The sequence below is a fragment of the Geotrypetes seraphini genome, chromosome 2 (genome assembly GCF_902459505.1).
Source record: "Geotrypetes seraphini chromosome 2, aGeoSer1.1, whole genome shotgun sequence".
Lineage (NCBI taxonomy): Eukaryota > Metazoa > Chordata > Amphibia > Gymnophiona > Dermophiidae > Geotrypetes > Geotrypetes seraphini.
The window spans coordinates 255,406,514-255,419,907 of NC_047085.1; the positions used below are offsets into that span (position 1 = coordinate 255,406,514).

At 43.3% G+C, this 13,394-nt stretch overlaps 1 protein-coding gene across 2 annotated transcripts in view; it reads right to left on the reverse strand.

Moving 5' to 3' along the window:
• The window catches only part of CSNK1E (casein kinase 1 epsilon), a 154,140-nt gene extending 150,955 nt beyond the window's left edge, over positions 1-3,185 (reverse strand). For both annotated transcript variants that reach the window (XM_033929421.1, XM_033929422.1), the window contains exon 1: positions 2,997-3,185. The gene's annotated coding sequence lies outside the window, so the exon portion shown is untranslated. The remainder of the gene's footprint in view (positions 1-2,996) is intronic.
• Between the last annotated feature and the right edge of the window lie 10,209 nt (positions 3,186-13,394).

Genomic DNA, 13,394 nt, shown 5'->3' on the forward strand with positions numbered 1-13,394 from the left:
AAACATGCAGTATCAGAGGCATGAGCTAGTTGAGGACATTTCTAACAGTCTTTCCACCTAAACAGGTTTTTATTTATTAATGCACCAGGCAGCACTTAAGCTTTTCACGCCTCAATCACAGAGGTCACAATGCTTTGGGGTGCTGGAATACAGAACCGTGGTCATCCATTCAACCTGATTAGCAATATTACAAAGTCAAGTCTGAAGAGAGCAGCTGTCACAAAAGCTGGCAACAGTGTCACTAAGTTATTCATGCAATGCTGTTCCAGTTAAACTTGGGGGAACCAGAAGCAGCTAGTCAATCTCCACTTAAGTATTTCAGCAAAAAAAGCAAACCAACCACAAACACAACCTAAATTATGAAATCCACCATCATGAACATTAGATCTTAATAAAGTATTTGATAGATTTGGATTTATTGCCTCATCTTTCTGAATTAAAAATATATCAAAGCAAAAAAATGAATTTACTATGCCTGCAATTTCTTTTTTTTTTTCTTCATTCTTCAGCTGTTTTATTTAAATGCCAATGTGATCTATAGCTAGGCTGAATGTGTGCAGATCACTTCTCTCAGTAATCTAAAAGCACTGCTAAGTGTGAGATTATGACAGGCACCGGTCCAAATGTCACCTTACCAACTGGATGAGCTTTTAAAAATATATTTTTATCTGCAAAACATAGCTGGCAAAAGTTCTATAAGCTTTCTGCCTTCTTCTGGGTCAACATAACTAAGTACCCGACATAGACTGAGAGAAAAATGACCTAGTTTCTCTTTTCAAAGACAGATTACATGATCACCTCAGAGCCTTCTACCAAAACACAGCACTGTACTGTACATTCTGATCCCAAAACACAAGAGGCCAGATTTAACACGCACTACTATCACGGTATTGCGGTATATAAACTGTTATTATTATTATTATTATTATTACTATGTTAATATGCATTATTTTACCACAGGCCTTGTTTCCGACAATGGGACCTATTCACTAGTAGCTGGCATTAATGGGGTAATGCACTCCACAAAGTCTAGCCCTGCAATATGTAAATAAAATATTTATTCTACTTTTGGTACCAAATATCCTTAGCATTAGCTCTCCTGAGATGGAGGTTTCAGGAAAAATTCAGTGTCACTACAGAACTACGTCACACCAAGGCCTGCGAGACTGCACAGGGTGCAAATTTAGAAGGGTGCAAGAGCTGCTCCCAGTCCCAATGGCAGAGGCGAAGCAGGTCGGGGTGCCAGTGGGCGAGTCCCACAGGGCACAGTTAAAGCCTGGTACAGCCCTAGTAGAAAAGTGTACACACCTGGCCAAAGGAAAATCTGCATTAAAATTCAGTACTAGCAGCCATTACAACCGGTGAATTTTACATTTTTTTCAACTGCAATAGGACCAGTATTACTTGGGAAAATTAATAAACCATTTATCTAGTTGGACAGGTGCACTCAACATTTATTCAGGTGTATAATTCAATCCCAGGGTTTAAGTAGGCCACCCTTTCACCTTCCTATCCTATCATCTATTTTAACCCAGAAGATACCAAACACTGGATGAGACAGGAAACGAAGCAAATACCAGTGGGAGAACTCTCCCAAGAACAGATGCAGCAAGAAGAATTATCCAAATTAAGACTTCACAACAAACATCTAAATATGCCATCCCGTTTGGCCTGCAGTGGTCCTTAACCAGACACACACGTGCATTGTGGCAATCGATGTAGTACCCCCTTGCCCTAAGAGCTCCCTAGTCTCTTATATATGGGTTGCAAGAGCAGACAGAACAGAGGGGTCAGGACAGCCATTGCCCAGTACAATGCAAGTAAAGGAGGCCTTCTCTTTCACATCAACTGCATACAGTATAGTAAGGCCGTTTTCATTCCTGGCTGATAAGGTTTAATTTCTAGATGCAACACCTCCTCGTCCCCCAGCTTCACACAGGTCTCCTCAAAATATACATCAAGATGACACAATGGCAACAGGAAGCAAACGGAAAATAAAAACTCAAGAGCTGGAAAACCCCCCCCCCCCAAAAACCCCCAAATAAACAAATAAAAGTTATCCCAAAGGCAGCTCGGGTACAGCTCGTTTGTTACGTCGTTGCTAACAAAAATCATAACAGGGAAGACAATAAAAGCGTAAGAATCAAATTCACCGTTTTGATCATTACATAAGAAAAATAACACCCCCCCCCCCTTCCAAAAAGAAGAAGGCCCAATTGCTTTCTCTTTCCAACCAATCGCAGAGCTTCTGTTGCTGAGCAAAACCTGTATTTCTATTAGCTTTTAATCGCGATTTTTTTTCCTGCTATATAGGTGAAAGAATAATAGTCAAACGAAATACCTAAAATAACGAACGAAAAGGATTCCCTCCCCCCCAAGAGAACAAAAGGGAGAGATATCAATCAATTCAACAGCTGACTTGCACTCAGCCTCCCTGTTTGGCTCTCACCACACACACAAAACCATTTATTTTTTAATACCAAACCCCCTAAACTCACCCATCAGGCCCCAAAAGTATGGGGTGGGGTAGGGGAGTCTCTCACCTTCACCACCAACTGAAATTAGAGGGAGGGGGGGTACCGATCAAAGTGCTATTTTAACCCCTTCCTTTAGCGAGGCTTCGTATCCACAAGCCCTTCAGTTCCCAGGGGTTGCAAAACGGGAGCCCCCCCCCCCAAGCTAACACCCCCAACCCCCGATCATCGAGGCGGCGATCGGACAGCCTGCGAGCTCACCCCTGTCACTCTCCGGCCTCCCCTCCCCTCCCCCGCCCAGCAAAGGAAGAGACGGGAAAAAAAAAAACAACAAAACACCCCAACACAAAGAGGAACCAGCTCGCTTTCCCCTTACATTTCAACCCCGAAAAGAGCACCGATCCCCGAAATACGGGGCTGGGCGGGTAGAGGGGGGTGCGTTGCTTGTGCTCCCGGGGGTGGCGGGGGCCGGGGGCGGCGGGGAGGGCAGGATGACGGGGGATTGGGGAGAGCGGGTCCTACCTGGCAGCGCCGAGCTTCCTCTTCCTCCGTCTGCTGCTGCTGTTGCTGCTGCCGCTGCCTCTCCTTCCCCCTGCAGCCAGTCACTGCGTGTGCGCGTGTGTGTGTGTGACGGGCTCTGTGTTACTCCCTCTTTCGCTTTGACACACACTCTCTCTCCCATTGAATCGAAGGGCCGAGCCCAGTGACGTCACCCTCTTTAAGCAGTGCCCTCAGACGGCTTGAAAGCTTTTAGGGACTGCTCTCCCGACTCACCTTTCAGGCGGTGCTTTCAACATAAAAACGCTATATTCTCGGAAACAGCTGTAGGGCGAGTGCCTGCGTTTCGGAGGGGGAATATACGTGCATCCTGTAAAATGAGCAGGTCCGCTTTGGAAATCGTCAGACCCACCCCCCGAAAAAAAAAATAATTCGGCAGCAAGAGGGCGTTAGCTTTGGAAAAAGAAATGGATTAAAGTCAGTCCCCTGAAAAGGTATCGCCCCTACATTTATAATGCTGTTAACCTTTGAGTCTGTGGTTGAATTCGGATGTACAGGTACAAGCAAGAAGCTGCACTGATTATTAAAAAAAAAAATTAAACTTACTTATTTTAGTTTTCTGCTTTTTTTTAACCTTGGGATGTACAAACAACATATTCTGTCAAGTGGGATAGTGGTGACGTTTCTTTCAAAGCATCTTCCAAATTAAAGAAAGACACAGAAACTCTTGCTCCATCAGGATCTCAGCTCCCTTCGTTTAAGCTGTATTCTAAAGTGCTCATTTTCTGTAAGGTGTGTGTAGTTATACTATGGAATAGCACTAGTTGCACCTACAATTTAATGAATGATGCTAAATTGGCACACTGTTGGCAATATTGATTTTCTGTAATATTTAGCTACATGTGTGACTGATGTACACCCCTATTTTTTTTAAATTTATTCCCAGATTCTTTTTTTTTTAATCTTTATTAATTTTCAAACTTTAACAATGCCAAACAATTAATGTAAACATAAACACTACAAATAAGGCACTTTAAATACACAATTAATGCATAAAACAATCATTTCCCCCCTCCCCATAATTAATAGATGAAGACATACTATGGAATTACAATATTATAATTAAGTAATTTTAGTAATCCAAATACATTCCCTCCCCCCACCCATCTACCCTGGATATGTAAGAAAATCAAATACAAGGAAAGATACATGACAGTTAGTGCGACCATTTTAAAATTTCCATGGAAACCTCCCCCCCTGGATGTGTATAATAAATGACCAATAATAAAATCATTCCTTACAATAATTTATCAATGGCTCCCAAACCACCAAAAATTTTTTACAGCCTTGTTGTACAGCCAACATCCGTTCCATTTTAAAAGTATGGCATAATGATTCCCACCAAAAATTGTAATTTAACCTATCCTTGGTTTTCCAATTTCTCAAAATTAGTTGTACAGCAACTCCTGTCATTATAAAAAGGAGTTTATTGTTGTGAGATGAAATTTGACTTTTAACTCTCATCATTGTGCCAAATAATATAGTGTCATACGGTAAAGCAACTGGATTTTCCAATAATTTATTTACTTGATCCCAAATAGATGTCCAAAATTTGAGTTACTGTCATGTGTTACTTCAGTATTCTGTTAGCATGATATTTCTGTGTAGCATTCTGTAATAATGTAAAACAATAAATGATCTAACGCACAGTTCTTCAACCGCCGGTCTGCGGACCGGTGTCGGTCCGCAGGAAATTTTTGCCGGTCCGCGCATGACCGGCAAGATTGACTCATTTCAACTTCCTGCCGGTCCGCACAGGACCGGCAAGATCAGCATCGGAAGCGTGCGCTGGGCCGGAGAGATCTTGGGGAGCCTCCGACAGTGGCTTTCTCCCCTCTCTGCAGCTCTCCTTTACTTCCCAGCGCAGCGATTCATGAAGGCAGCTTCGGGGCTTTTGCTGAGTCGCGGCTGCCTCTGATGATGCAACTTCCTCTTTCCTCAGAGGTGGCGCGACCCAACAAAGGACCCGGGGCTGCCTTCGTGAATCGCTGCGCTGGGAAGTAAGAAGAGCTGCTGGGAGGGGAGAAAACCACTATCAGAGTCTGGGAAGCTGCTGGGCAGGGGAAAAAAGGGACAGCTGCTACTGGAAAGGGAGAAGGAGAGATGCTTCTGGGAGGGGAGGAGGGAAAGGAATCTGGGAAGCTGCTGGGCCAGGAAAAAAAGGGACAGCTGCTACTGGAGAGGGAGAAGGAGAAGGAGAGATGCATCTGGGAGGGGAGGAGGGAAAGGAATCTGGGAAGCTGCTGGGCTAGGAAAAAAAAAGGGACAGCTGCTACTGGAGAGGGAGAAGGAGAAGGAGATATGCATCTGGGAGGGGAGGAGGGAAAGGAATCTGGGAAGCTGCTGGGCCAGGAAAAAAAAGGGACCGCTGCTGCTGGAGAGGGAGAAGGAGAAGGAGAGATGCATGTGGGAGGGGAGGAGGGAAAGAAATCTGGGAAGCTGCTGGGCCAGGAAAAAAAAGGACAGCTGCTACTGGAGAGGAAGAAGGAGAAGGAGAGATGCTTCTGGGAGGGGAGGAGGGAAAGGAATCTGGGAATCTGCTGGGCAAGGAAAAAAAAGGGACAGCTGCTACTGGAGAGGGAGAAGGAGAAGGAGAGATGCTTCTGGGAGGGGAGGAGGGAAAGAAATCTGGGAAGCTGCTGGGCAAGGAAAAAAAGGGACAGCTGCTACTGGAGAGGGAGAAGGAGAAGGAGAGATGCTTCTGGGAGGGGAGGAGGGAAAGGAATCTGGGAAGCTGCTGGGCCAGGAAAAAAAAGGACAGCTGCTACTGGAGAGGAAGAAGGAGAAGGAGAGATGCTTCTGGGAGGGGAGGAGGGAAAGGAATCTGGGAAGCTGCTGGGCAAGGAAAAAAAAAGGGACAGCTGCTACTGGAGAGGGAGAAGGAGAAGGAGAGATGCTTCTGGGAGGGGAGGAGGGAAAGAAATCTGGGAAGCTGCTGGGCAAGGAAAAAAAGGGACAGCTGCTACTGGAGAGGGAGAAGGAGAAGGAGAGATGCTTCTGGGAGGGGAGGAGGGAAAGGAATCTGGGAAGCTGCTGGGCAAGGAAAAAAAAGGGACAGCTGCTACTGGAGAGGGAGACAGAGAGATGCTGCTGGGAGGGGAGGAAGGGAAGAGAGTTACTGCTGGACAGGAGGAGGAGGGAAGGGAGAATGAAAAAAGGAAGGAAACAGCTGGCAGAGAGATTAGAGGAGGGGAAGGGGAGACACAGGCATGAGAAAGTAGAGAGATTGATGATAGGAAGGGGTCAGCAGAAAAATAAGCAGAGGGACAACGATGATAGATCTGGTGTAGGAGAGATAAAAATGAAGAGAGCAGTGAAGCTGGAATGAATCATGTAAAAAGGAGAGAGGGGCACAAGCTGGATGGAAAGGGGAGAGGGACATAGAAAGAAGACAGATACCATATGGAAGGGGGAGAGGACAGACAGTGGATGGAAGGGGCAGATGCTGGATTGAAGAGACAGAGAGGGCATACGCTGGAAGGAAGAGAGTGAAAAAAAGATTGAAAGCAGAAACCAGAGACGACAAAAGGTAGAAAAAAATAATTTTATTTCTATTTTGTGATTAGAATATATCAGATTTGAAATATATATCCTGCTAGAGCTGGTGTTAGACATAACTGGGGACTGCAAAACCCAGGCAGTGCTTCTTTAGCTTCCAGCTGGCTTAGGGCGCTCTCTGACCAGGGGGCAGTTGCCCTAGTTGCACTCCCCTAAAACTATTCCTGTCATGTGTTACTTCAGTATTCTGTTAGCATGATATTTCTGTGTAGCATTCTGTAATAATTTGGCTTGTTCAGTTTTCTTGATAGTAGAGGGGATATATGTGAAGGGGAGGGGAGACAGGGGTTTTGTTGATCCTTGCTCTGAAATATTTGTATTTATAAAATGACAATTCTACAGAATATTGTTTCTTTTTATACTTTAATAAAATACATTCAATATAAAATCATAACTGAGGCTTGTGTGGATGGGATCAGATGATTTGTGGGGACCGAGCTCGCGGAGATGGGGTGGAAACGGGGTTTTTAAATTTTAGTCCTAGTAGCTTGCCGGTCCACAAAATAATTCTTTTTTTTCTGCCGGTCCACGGGTGTAAAAAGGTTGAAGAACACTGATCTAACATCCCTGCTTCGAGATGACAGTGCCAACATCTATTAGTTTTAGAACTATCCAACTTATGTAACTTAACAGGAGTCCATACTGCTCTATGTAATAGAAAAAAAAAACAAGATTGTCTCATAGATGCCGACACCGTACATCTTATCTTCCAAGTCCAAATTCGTGACCATTGAGTCACATTAATCTGATGCTTTATCTCAAAGCTCCAAATGTCACGAAGACCATTCTTTGGTTTCTTAATCAAAAGGTCAGATATTAATTTATACCACTGCGCGGACTGGTGACCCAGGAAATCTATCTGAAAGCATAAGATCTGCAAGCTATAATAATTTTTAAAAGTTCGCCATTCAGGGAACCCTTCCTGAATGGCCTGCTTTAACTGCAGCCACCTATAAGTTTGAGATTTAGCAATACCAAATTTGTGCTGTAGTTGTAAAAAGTCAAGCAGCTTTCCATCTAATACCACATCATCCAACATATGAATGTCCGCCTTCATCCAATGCTTCCAAATGATTTTAAATCCGCCAATTTGAATCTTGGAGTTCAGCCAAAGGGACTGACACGTGGATTTATGAATTGGAATAGAGCTGTTGTGGACGCCAGATGAGGCCTGGGTTGTCATAGCGCACCCTCCTGCATCGCCGCCTGACGGATTTGAGGTCCCTGTATATCTCAAAGCACCTGTAAGACACAAGTTGTGGAGAATGGGGTCAGGTGACAGGTCTTTGATTCCGCCAATCAAAAGTATGCAGGGTTATGAGGGTACTGAGCACATTATACAATATTTCTCATGAATATTTTGATGATCTATTTACATAATAATATATTGACAAAAATTATGTAATCCTGTGCAATGCAGGTGGTTTTCTGACTTTGTCCCTTTTGAATTGCAGAGATGCTGTGTAATGCTGCACACATGGCCTTAGAGACATATAGCAAGAAGCTTCTTGCAGGGAAGGTTAGTGGGGGCTAATTGAGGCCGGGATCATTGGGGCCAACCATATTAGAAGGCCTTTGGAAGAGTAAGGAGTTATTTTCCATTAATGCTACCATTCCATCTCCATACAGCAGGGGCTGCTAGCCCAAGACTGAGCGGACTACATATCCCAGACCACACTGGGCTTTAGAGCTCAATGTTGGAACCACCTTAACAAGGTAACCCTACTGAGTCAGAGGCCAAGACTCAGCAGGGAGGTGTTTATCTGCCACAGAGGAGAATCATTCAGGAAGGTCCCAGAGTGAGAGGATCCCGAAGGAGAGAAACCTTCCTTAGCCATGGCTACAAGTTCTGGGGAGGCCTGGGGTGAGAAAGCTAGCTGAGAACCCATCCAGGAAAACACTAGAGAGATGAGCTTCTAATCCAAGACCTCTGTAAACTGAACCTACTTGTTTAAAGGTGACTGTCCTGTGTTTGGGGTGTGGCAGCTAAGCTGAAGCGAGTTGAGACTGTTGTTGGAGAAAAGGTGTTTCTTTCTCCTAAATGTTCTTCAATTTGGACTATTTAATAAGTGAAGTAGGAACCAGACTTATGGTGCTTTAAACCTGAGAGAACTGGGGAAATTGATCAAAAGCTGAGATTGCTGGACTGAATGTGATGTGGCTAACTTCCTAAAGTGTACAGGCTGTTGCCCTAGACATGAGATATAAAAGTTAAGAGCATATTTTTGTCTTTCCTGAGCCTTTGAGGGAATAGGCTCAGATAGATGTCTCAATAAAATATTTTGTTGCACCTAAAGTGGTTTATGTGTGCTGACTGGGTGAATGTGCAGGGCTCCTGGAAAACCCAGCCAGGAATTTCTCACCTATGGTGCTGAAACCCAGAGCCACAAAGAAGCTGATCCAGACACCTTTAGATGGTGGGACCTCAATATAGAAAGTTCTTTTTAACTTTTGCTGGAACAGCCAAAGGGGACTAGCCCCTGTGGCAAGGATAGTAAAGAACATTATAACAGGTATACAGTGTTCCCCCGTGAATTTACGGTTCACGAATCGCGGACTCACTAATTCGTGGTATGCTCTGATCGCCTCTTCCTGTACTAAAGTCGGGCTACACCAATCAGGAGCTGCATGCCAAAACAGCCCCTGATTGGTGTAGCCTTACTTTAGTAACAGGAAGAGGCGGTTGGAGCATACCGTGAGTGATTTTCTGCACCTGCCGGTGCTCCAGCTGCCCTCTCCTGCCTTTTGACAGGCGAAAAACTGCATTTGTGTTTTTTTGAAATTTGTGGGGGTTCCTGAAACAGAACCCCCGCAAATTTCAGGGGAATATTGTATAGGGCTGGATAAGCAGGATTTTATTTGGGTTATTTGCTTTATTTTGAGTTCTGCTTTAACCAAGGCAGACAGAAAAATGAAAGTGGTGACAGGCTTAATTAAGCCACTGTGGACACCTGCTCAGCCAGCAGCCTTTCCATGCATTGCAGCAGTGAGAGAATTACCTCACTGAAGACAGCTGGAGAGCTACAAGGACTCTACAGAGAGAGCCAAAATATAAAACAGGGTTTCTGGAAATCCTGGTATGGATTTAGTTGGTAAAATCAGTGCTCCGGTATACTGGAAAGGCCAGAAAAAAGTGCTTCCTCCAGAAACTGTAGAAATTGTGACTGCTGCCTAAGAGTGGAATAAAATCAGTGGACTTCTAGCAGGGAAACACTGTTTTAAAAGAGACTCCATAATGGGTTTATGGAGCTAGGATAGCAGGAAGCTTAGCTGCTCTTGCAACAGGGTCCTGGCAAACCCAGAGAAGCACAAGAGGTTAAGTATCCTGGAGTTGGTAATCAAGCAAGAAAGAGCCAAGAGGCTTGGCCACAGAGAGAAGCAATTTGTGATCCCAGGAGTGCTGCAAAGTCAAACAGGAAAAAATAATCCAAGAAGGAAAAGGGGAGCTAGGATGGTCTCCAGGTAGAGGTTAAGTGCTGGTCTCAAGTACAGCCCGTGAGGGGGGAGAACCACAATCTTGATGATTTTGGGGAGACTGAAGAATTTAATTAGTTGTCTGCCATGTTATCAATCAGATATTACATAGTAAGGCCTTAAAAATATATCAATCTTATATATTCAAATAATTTATAGCAAAAAAAGGGGGGGAAATCAAATATATGATTCAATAAATAATAAATTTTAATGAAGTTTTAAACTAATTTTAGCCATTGTAGCAACTAATAAACCATATTTGAATAAATAAATTCATGATATATGTTAGTACATCTACTTCAAAGACAATATCAACTAATTTCCTTGAGTATTAAGGTGAAGTAGTGGTGGACATATCATCAATTATACAGACGTCAGTCTTTGGAACCTCTTATGATGTATACCATTCCAAGTTCCTGTCTTGTATTTCGTTATAATCATCTATGTTCACCACCTCCTACCAAACTAATTGATTATTAATTAAACTTTATTATCAATCAACCTTATTCGAATATATACTATGTAAATTAATTTAATTTATCAATTCATTTTTTAAAATTCGTAAGCCACATTGTTCACGACCTGTGATTTAGATTTTTTCACTAGCATACACATTGGATATTTGTGCCTAGTTCCACAAGTATTAGAGAGGCAGCTTATGTTCATTATCCCCCGAGGAAGACCCGGTGAGGGTTGAAACGCCCAATAAAGGAGAGGGCGTCGGGAGTTGTTCATAACATCAACATTGATGGTGGCAGGATCCACCTAAAGCTAAGTGTTGCCTTTCCTTTAGAGCTGGAATTCGAATACGATTAATTATATCTCTAAGATCTCTTAGTTAGATGAATTTCATGGGTTTAACATGTTTTCTTACATTTATTAAGTTTTAATGGAAGATGAACATAGGGTATTAAAATTAATTAAAAGATTAAAATATTAAAAATGAATTAATAAATTAAATTAATTTACATAGTATATATTCAAATAAGGTTGATTGATGATAAAGTTTAATAATCAATTAGTTTGGTAGGAGGTGGTGGACATAGATGATTATAACGAAATACAAGACAGGAACTTGGAATGGTATACATCATAAGAGGTTCCAAAGACTGACGTCTGTATAATTGATGATATGTCCACCACTACTTCACCTTAATACTCAAGGAAATTAGTTGATATTGTCTTTGAAGTAGATGTACTAACATATATCATGAATTTATTTATTCAAATATGGTTTATTAGTTGCTACAATGGCTAAAATTAGTTTAAAACTTCATTAAAATTTATTATTTATTGAATCATATATTTGTTTCCCCCCCCCTCTTTTTATGCCATGTTATCAATGTCAGGTGAAGAAAGAGAAACCCTGAAACATCACCAGGTAGAGGTTCAATGCCAGCCTTGGGACCTAGCTATGGGACTAGAGGCAGCTAACCACTTTATTGAATATATAATAGATGACCAGACTCCAGATTGCCCTAGATCAAAAGTCTAAGGTGATAAAGGAGAATACCCAGTTCCAGGAGGGGGATGGGGCAATAATAGAAATACCAGTCAGGCTGGAGGAGCTCCACTCCTTAGAGCTTGCTGTCAACTACTGAGAGGAGCATTTGGAGAAAGACAGAGAATACCTGGCTACAAGCCCAATTGAAAGCCAAGATACAAGAGCTGGTGAATGTTAAAGACTGCCTGAAGCAGAAAGCAGAGGAGGTTACCCAGCTGCAGGAGCAGGTAATCTATGTGAAGTTCTCAAATGCAACACTGCAGATGCAGGTAGCAAAGTAATTGTGGAAGGAGAGAAGGCAAAAGAGCTCACCCAGGTTGCAGAAAAGCAACGGGAGGGTGCCTTGCTTAAAGTCAGCCAGACACATGAACAGTGCAAGCAGCTAGAACTGCTGGTTGAAAAACTGTGCTGTAAGGAAGCTCAGTTTAAGGCAGATTATTGCCCACTGGTGGAAGAGAAAGCCAGCTGGGGAAAAGCGAAGGAAGAAATAACCTGAGATTGCAGGAATTGCAAGCCCAAATCAGCCTGTTAATAGTCCAGAGGGAGGACTTCCAGGCCAAAGCTGAGGCTGCAGGTGCCAAAGTGGAACAGCTGCAACAGGAGAAAGAATGGTTGCAGAATCCAGAATACATGGTTGGTTCCTGGTACCTGGTTGGCTAAAACAGAGAAAGTGTTATCCCTGACTAGAGGAAAAGAAAAGGAAATTTGTGAATTAAAGCGCAGTCTGGTCAACAAGGAAGAGGAGATCACTCAAATGAGGGAGCAAGTAACCAGACTGATATTATTGAATGATGGTTTGCAGAAGGAGGCCATGGACCTGCTTGCTCAGTTAAATGAGACAAAAGAACAGCAGTCATGTCTGGAAGCAAGGTTCCAGGATGAGCTGAGTGCTCATGTCAACCTTTCTGACCTATACAAGAGTGCCACCAAGGACTCTGAAGCTAGGAACACAGAGTTGACCGAAGCTGTTAAGGAACTGGAGGAAGAAGTTGGCAACCTCACAGAAAGAAATAATGCGGTATTTTAGCAACTGCTGGAGGCACAATGCCAGCTCAAAACTCTGAACTAACAGTTTAATCAAATAAAAGAGCAACTATACCAGTGCTACTAGTTAAAAGTGGCTGCCAGGTGCTTCAGTCTGAAAGTGACAAGACTGCAGCATCAAAAGTCACTTTGGAAAAGGAAATTGATATGCTAAACCACAGGCTTTGGGGAACAGAGCAGGATTTATAGGGAATCTGGTTCAGGGACAAAGGTTTGAAGAAAACCACTGAGGAATTAAAGAAGGAAAGAGAAACCCTCATCTGCCAGTATGACTGAAAGTTGAGAAAATGAGTCAACTAGAAGAACTTAAAAAAGACTCTTCAAGTTCTCAATGAGAAGCAAAGGTTTTCCGAAGAAATGGAAACCAGGATTATTGCTTTGGAATCTGATTTAAAGGCAGCCTAGGAGAGGCTTCACAGAAAGAGCGTGCGGGAGCAACCGATGCAGAGAGATGTCCCATGAATGTAAGATGACCAAGCCCAAGGTCCAGAGTACGAGCTTCATGATGCCCTGGTGGGGCTAAGGAAGGCCAGCCAGAAGATGGATAACTGGGATGACCCTAAAGAGGGGGACTTGGCATCCACAGAGTGCTGGAAAGAGGTACTGCAGGCATGCATGCCTGGTGGTGGGAAGAGGATAAACAGTGCCACAGTGGAGTTCTCCAGAAGTGGATACTCCCTGGGGTTTGCTGTTCACTATTACCCAATACATTGGCAATGGATGGGAAGAAATCCCTGTCTAAACATGCTCCCTGGATGAAGTGAAGTTCCCCCCAAAAAGAC